At 35.6% G+C, this 8097-nt stretch overlaps 1 long non-coding RNA gene across 3 annotated transcripts; it reads right to left on the bottom strand.

The window, feature by feature from the left end:
* Positions 1 to 1847: 1847 nt before the first annotated feature.
* On the bottom strand, positions 1848 to 5166 carry LOC109827828. 3 transcript variants are annotated; one of them, XR_002243517.1, is made up of 5 exons: positions 4712 to 5165; positions 3894 to 3961; positions 2732 to 2827; positions 2387 to 2477; positions 1848 to 1931 (listed from the first exon to the last, which is right to left on the bottom strand). It is a non-coding gene; the product is annotated as an uncharacterized LOC109827828 (long non-coding RNA). The 3 variants fall into 3 exon arrangements; XR_002243518.1 differs by lacking the exon at positions 1848 to 1931 and adding an exon at positions 2039 to 2091 and having other exon boundaries at positions 4712 to 5166; XR_002243516.1 differs by lacking the exon at positions 1848 to 1931 and adding an exon at positions 2039 to 2096.
* Between the last annotated feature and the right edge of the window lie 2931 nt (positions 5167 to 8097).

Genomic DNA, 8097 nt, shown 5'->3' on the forward strand with positions numbered 1-8097 from the left:
CGCAAGTTTCAAGACGCAAAACATGTCTCAGAAGCATAAGAGTATTTCACAGTTTCGACGGTTACAACTGTCTCGGAAACTATGAGGAAACTTATAGCTTCCGAGACACATACAACTGTCTCAGAAGCATGAAGAGAACCCACAGTTTCCGAGACAGTTGCAACTGTCTCGGAAGCTATGAGGAAGATTATAGCTTCCAAGACACTTACAACTATCTCGGAAACTAAGGTGATACAGATAACGGTTTTCTCGAGATACGCGCATGACACGTTGCTCCATACCTGTCAGAGATTGTGTGGGAACGTGAGGAAGACGTTACAAGCGGAAATTACGTTAATAACTGTCGAAATAATGGCATTAAAAACGTGTTTAAAGCAGTTACAAAAGGAAAAAAATTTGAAGCATGCTTCCGAGACAATTGTAACTATCTCGGAAATGGGAAGCTGATCATGCTTCCGAGAAAGTTACAACTTTCTCGAAAATAGGAGCTCTTCGACGCACCTTCTTTTTAATTTCTGACTTCAATTATAGTTCCTAGGGGCTATAAATACCCCCTATGATCATCACTGACGAGGACGGGGTATTTTGAGGCAGATTAAGAAGAGGACGAAGCATTTTCAGAGCAGAGACTTAAGCAATTTTGTGAATTCCAAGCAAGAAAGAGAGAGTTTTCATCACGTGCAAGCATTTTTCATGGTTTTTGTGATTCATTGAGATCTAAGCTTTTGATTTGATCTTAAGAAGAGTGTTTATCTTACATCGATAAGATATTCACTTCATTTTCTTACTTCTAAACGAAACAAGAATTCCCAAATAGCATTTACGGTTCAATCTGGATTTTTTGATTCGGTGGTCCACGAGCTAACGTACCCCCGACACAGGCAAAGATCACACGCAAATAGTGATCCAAATAATCCTGCGTGTGTTTCTAAGGAACATTATAATTTGATTTTTTTTTTGTTGTAAATAGTTGTTTTACAAAGCACGAAACTTACTTTTCTGTATTCATTGTAATCGATAAACAATTATAATGAATTCTACAATAGAACTTGTTCCTGACACAAACAGTCACAATTTCAGATTTCCACGCTATTCGTCTCAAAAATAATTTTTTTTTCAATGTCATCTGTTAAATAAAACTTTACTCTTTTCATATAATTAATTTCCACGAAAAACATATGAAATTTTAAGCAATACACTGTTAAATAATGAGGTATCCTAGACGGAAAATTCCGTCTAGGATACCCAAATTTCCGTCTAGAATGCTTATTCTAGACGGAATTCCGTCTAGAATAGGCGTCTAGTATGTTTCCGTCTAGAATACTGTATTCTAGACGGAATTTCCGTCTAGAATACATCCTAGACGGAATATTCTAGACGGAAATCAAAACCGTCTAGAATACATCCTAGACGGATTATTCTAGACGGAAATGCCGTCTAGAATAATTCATCTTAGACGGAAAAAAATTCCGTCTAGAATAAGTATTCTAGACGGAAATTTCCGTCTAGAATACTTATTCTAGACGGAATTTGATGTTTTTAAATTTTCCATTTAACTAAATGGGTGGGTTTTGGGCGGGCCAAGTAATGGGCGGGCTAGGTGGGTAAATGGGTATGGGCAAAAATTGACTTCCCTATCATGACAGTACAATAGAAGAACTTACATGCAGAGACACAGATCCCATCCTCTCCATCCGCTTATTCAAAGTGGGCCTTAAATCAAATAACATTTGCTACTTATAATTAGGATCACAGTTGCAAACTACTTTTTGTTTACTAACAGCAACAAGCCTTACCTGAGTTATTATCTTACAGTATAAGCAATTAATTAGTTATGTTCTGCTTTTGAGCATATAGATCTTATATTTTCAGAAACGTTCACACTTATCTTTATACAAATTCCTTTATATCACCATTGTCTCCAGTTGAATCTGCAGAAAAGTACATTAAGGAATTGCCAATAAGGTAGCTGATGATATTAAACGACTTTTGTATGATCAGTTACCTATAATACTGATGATATAAGGTAGCTTGATATCGTTCCTAAAGATCTGGAAAATCTGCTCTACTCACTAGTTGTAGTGGCCTTGGCTGCTCTATTAGAAAACAATCAACAACAAATTAGGTGTAGTATTGACGCATACAAACTATAAGTTATATAGCTGTTTGGACTTTTGACTCAAATGCATCGAGTTATATTGTCTGGTCGGTTTGTTAGATGCAAGTGAAACTCTACAATCAAATATACTAAGTTATAGTGAGAAAAAAAAATCCTTGATTGCATATACTTCCTCACAAGTAGCCAAAAGAGGGAAGAACCAAAATTTTGTAGATTAACTACTGAATGAACAAAAGCCACAAAAAAAGGATTCAGAATTTTACTCACCTTGGCAAGCTGCAAGGCATTGTCATTTGCATACTGTAATGAACTTTCTCGTATGCTTTGGATGCCTTGACTGAGCTCCCAAGATATAAATCTAGGTTTAAAATGAACAGTCAGTTGAGATAAGTGAAATCAACAGCAGAAAAGCATCACTTTTGCGTCATTGAAATGAATTTTACTCACCTTGGCAAGCTGCAAGGCATTGTCATTTGCATACTGTAATGAACTTTCTCGTATGCTTTGGATGCCTTGACTGAGCTCCCAAGAACTTAGAGGCTTATCAATTACTAAGCCTCACATTTCATATATGATATCATAATTTATAATTGAGTAGTAAAGACCCAATACCTTAAGTATTCTGGTTTCCTCCTTTGGCTCCTTATCCGTTGTGATTGCTGGGCTTCTAGATAGCACTTTCCCAGTCTTGATCATTGATTTGGCAATCTACAAGTAGTTCAGTTTCTGCTGATAAAATGCATCGCCATGTAGGAAGAAATTGATATTTGAATTACTTAGGCATAGAGTTCTCTCACTTTCACTTTAGCAATCTACAAGTAGCTATGTTTCTGCCTACAAAATGCATCCCACATAGGAAAAGTTTATGACTTTCAATTATTTAGGCATACAGTTCTTTCAATTTGCTAACAAAATGACCTACATTGTTTCCAATCTAAATGAGCAGGCTCCATGCGAACATAACAAAGATTTAGATCTACATCTTAATTAATAAGTGCTAGATACCCAAACATTTTGATAAATTCAAATAACCAAAGAAGTATGTATAATTGAAAGGTGATTAAATCAAATATATTCAATCTAAATCTGACCTAATTAAGATTTTTGATCTAGATTCTATTAATCATCCACGAGCTAGAAACGTGGATAACGACTTGCCAGATATTGCTAAGTTTATTGCATACATTACATGTTACGAGCCCCATAATAAATAGAAGAGGATGAAGCTTCTTTGAGAACAGTCATCAGAACAATGACAAAAGATGTGATACGGTTAGTTATGTGAAGTAATTATAGTGTGAGCACATTTGTTTTGTTTGGGATAATTGTCAGCATAATTATTATATGATGAAATTAAAACTCTTGCTGGTCATTAAGACACTAGTTTCAGACCCATGCAAGGCACGGATTTGTCTCGTATCATAGCTTATCTAACATGGAAGAGTTAAGCCTTATCCAAATTGACAGACGTTGATCCTACAATATTAAACTAGACAAAACACAGGAGTTCACTACTGCACTCTTAGAGAAATGCTACTGCTTATTTGGTTTTGGAAATGATGGGAGCTTGATGCGCATTTCACAATAAGGAAAATGCAAGACCATAAAGAGTTTATAATGCATATGACATTTTGAATGGCATCACCATAATAGGTCTACAAAAAATAAAGAATTCAAGTGCTAACACATGCACAACATATCACTGGAAGGGCTATCAAATTAAAAGAGAAAGAAGGTGAACACAAAGAAGGAATATCTAGTAAGTATAACTTACAATGGACTATCACTTTGTCAGGAAGAGCTTTAATAAATTGGTTAGCTCCATATTGCCAGTCTGCAGTACTGCAACGAGGAGGTATACTTTTAAGACTTACAGCATTAAAGGTAAGTAAAGCAAAGAACTAGAACAATGCAAAATAAAATATGTACAACTTGCAAACAACAATCAAATTGAAGTGGCTATGTAAGCAGCAAAATACCCATTCTGAGATCCCACCTCAACTTTTGACAAATATTTTTAGCATAACTAATACTTACACAATTTGTAACTTCCGAGAATACTCATAGTACATCGCATGAAGCAAATGTGTCTTTGGGCATCTAATCTCAGTGACTATACATGAGAATATCATTTTCTCTACAAATCTTTTAATTGGCACTCATACATTATCAACCTCAAAGAAGATTATTTAACGCTTGTATATAATACTAGAACCAAATCAAGATACGTATAGAGATAAAGGGGATTAATAATTGTTGCACTCTAAGAACAAAAGTTTTAATAATTGAACTATTTTATATAAAGTAACTGTATTTTAACGATTTGATACTGTATCGCTCTGATTACTGTTTTAACACAATTTCAGCTAACATTGTCATTTCACAAAAATTTTCACAATCAACACCCCCAATTCGAGACCAAACTTCGATTACGCTACGAATTTAACAATTCGAACCTTGGAAAAATCCAAAAATTCCCAATCAAACCCCAATCTTTAAGCAAATTACACAATCAACACCCCAATTCGAGACCAAACTTCGATTACGCCACGAATTTAACAATTCGAACCCTGGAAAAGTTCAAAACTTTACCTTCCAAGGATTCCATGGGCCATCACAACGAGATGACCAGCACACGAGGCAGAATCGTCTGAAGAGCTCAGGACATCCGTACCGCCATTAACGGACTCCTCCGATCTCACTTCTTCGTCTCCCATAGAGATTAAAAATCGTAAAAAGAAAAGTAAAATTCACGATAAATTGAGCGCAGGCGAGAAGAAAGTGAATAAATAAATGAAAAGGATATCTAGGTGAGGAATAAATTTAGCTATGGCCGACGAAGACGACGACGCGGGTTTTGAGAGGGGAGGGCAGCGGAGGCCGGAGAGCTGGTGAGGGGATTCGACGGGGAAGAATGGTTTGCTGGTGTCCGACGCCATTATTAGGGTTTTAGGGTCTAGGGTTTGGTTGAGTTTTGGGAGTGAGTTTGAGGTTTTGGGAAGACAGAGAGAGAGAGACTTTGTTGCTTTTAAATGGCCAGATAAATTTGGGGGGAATGGAAAATATTTGGGGGGAACGGTTTTTACTGTTTTAATTTTATTTCTAAAAGTACATGAACATCCTAGACGGAAATTTCCGTCTAGGATGTATCCTAGACGGACATTTCTATCTAGGATACCTGATTATATTTAAAAAAAAATTAAATATATAAAAACCGTCTAGGATACTATTCTAGACGGCAATTTCCGTCCAGAATATTTTATCCTAGACGGAATATTCTAGACGGAAAATTTCCGTCTAGAATATTCCAAACTAGACGGAAAAATTTCCGTCTAGAATATTCCGTCTACAAAACTTGATTTTCTACTAGTGATAATTTCCTTTTAGCTGGAGACAAAAGAACGTCATTATCAATATTGAACTAATTTTAATAAATTAGTTTTTTTTGCATGTGCATAATGCACGCGCATGTAATCTAGTAAGGAGGAAAAGGAAAAAAAATTATTTAACTGATTAATTATTGGAGCAATGCAATTTTTTTAGCTAATGAAAATGTTATATAATTACACAACACTATCAAATAGCTATCAGATTTCATTTTCCAGTTTACACAGCATACCTCTGCTCTCTGACAATTGCTATCAGCTTTCGTTTTCCAATTTGAAGGAGAAAATGAGAAAATTGAAATTAAAGCATTCTACTTAACGTGCAATTTTTTCAAATTCTATATACAAGTCTTTTGATTAAAAAAATGCGTGACAATGACAATTTTTATTCTAATTTGCGTTACCTACTATGGCAATAATATTTCATGGTTACCCCCGACGGCCCACAAGATGGGGGCTCACAAGGTCACGAGACTACGACATGTCTACAACAACTTTTTTATTATTAGTCATTATAAGACTTTTATTATGGGCTTGGGCTATGAAAGAGGTGTTCGATATGAAGGTGTGAGCATAATTCCACATTGAAAAAGATGAGGAAGAGTAATGAGTTTAATACCTAATAGCTTTAGCTTTTTTGTAAAGCAAGATTACTTAGCGAGTACTATTAGGATTTGGGACGTTGAGCTTGAGTTTGGGCCTCTTTTCAGAAACACCCACGAGTGACCGGTTACACCATGTTACGGACCGAGAGTATGGGTGCAAATGTTCCAGACTTATTCGAAATGGATGTGCATATAGTAGCCAATTTTTGAAATAAGTTATATACAAATATCGGTTCAGATATTGAATACCGTTCACATGTTCGAGTTCAGATATGGATATAGATAAAGACATGGTTTTTTTTAAAAATATTATACATAATAATTGCTTGTGCTTTGGGATGGGCCATATACTTTTTGGTTATTGGATCGTGCATTTATTGGGGTAATCAATTTTGCATTTTGAACTTATTTATGGTCAAATTTACTATAATTTGATTTATTTTTTAACGATGATCCAGAAAACTTCCCATTTGAATAACGCACTTGGATTAAAATCATTTGAGAATTGACTTATCTTGATTGTATTAGATATTGTACACTACTTCTAAAAATTGATAATAGGCAACATATTGCAAATTTTAAGTAATGTTTATCTTTTTTATGCAAATTAGAGCAATTAATAAACATATATTCTCTTATATTTGATGCATATTTATTCACTAAGCATCTGATATATATCCTCGACCACACCGTATTTGTCTCCTCAGTATCTGCACCATACCTATTTCTATTTTTTGCGGACATGATTATGATATTTTCTTACCAATTGAAACCCATATTTATTTGTAGTTTTAGAAAGCTGATACGTAAGTGTCATATCGGAACCGTGTCTGATCCGTTTGCACACCTAGCCGAGAGTATCACCTGTGACATTCCTTGCACTTCCCATAATTGGCCGATTTGAGGGGCCACATCCAAGTTTCATCGCATAAAAATAAAAATTAATAATATCATTATTTCATTGCAAAAGATTTAAGATATATTCTGCTTGTCAATTACACGCCGCAAGCTAATATTATCATCGTCAACTTTGATCTAAACCTAAGATATACTTAATTTGTAGAAACATAGTCTAAATTGACCACTAATTTTAATGTTACATGCATAATGCACGGTCCAATACGACAGATTAAGTTCACAATTTTTTTCCGTAAGCAGACGACGAGCAAGAAACATTTGGTTCACACTTTGAGAAGGGCCGAGAGAGAAACGCTCCACTGAAGGCCCAATATTCTTTAAGATTGTAGTGAGATGCAAACATACGAAATCTACTTGTTGGAAGTAAACTCATAATTTACTTCTTTTCTGCACGCTGAATAGATAAAATCATAGATTAACTACATTCCAGTACTCTGAGGTATCATGTAAACATACGGATAATCTTGAAGTCTGCGTATCTGCACTAATAACCTTGAGATTGCCAATTGTAATTACACCGGTGGCTATAGAACATATCTTAACATCGTTTGTTTTTGCTAACTTTGAGTTCGTCTTAACATCGTTTGTTATTGCTAACTTTGAGTTCGTGAGAGATGTAAATTATAGCGTTAAAGTTAGGATTCGATTTTTGATTAGCTTTAGGATTAGAGTTGGGGTTAGGAATAGGGTCGTAGCGGTGATTGCCGACTAAATGTTTTCATTGTTACAAGTTATAACCCTGATTTTATCTCTTATGGTCAATAATTTTTGCTGTGTGATTCTAATTTTATTGTTATTTAATACACGATTTGTGCTTGCGCAAACAACAAAGTCGTTGTAGTATAGTGGTGAGTACTCCAACCTCTTCCCTGGTTATTATTAGTCCCACATCGGTCAGAGTGAGGACTGGCAGGGAGCGAGGGCACTGTAAATTGGGGCCTCGGCGCTCGGTTGAGAGCATCTTTGCGCTTGGGGCAATGACGCAGCTAATGAGGTATTAACCGAGGCGCGTCAATTGCTGGTTGAAAACTATTTCCAAACCCCCTCCTCGGCCCTTGGTTCAGCCTTG

The sequence above is a fragment of the Asparagus officinalis genome, unplaced genomic scaffold (genome assembly GCF_001876935.1).
Source record: "Asparagus officinalis unplaced genomic scaffold, Aspof.V1 AsparagusV1_Un470, whole genome shotgun sequence".
NCBI lineage: Eukaryota > Viridiplantae > Streptophyta > Magnoliopsida > Asparagales > Asparagaceae > Asparagus > Asparagus officinalis.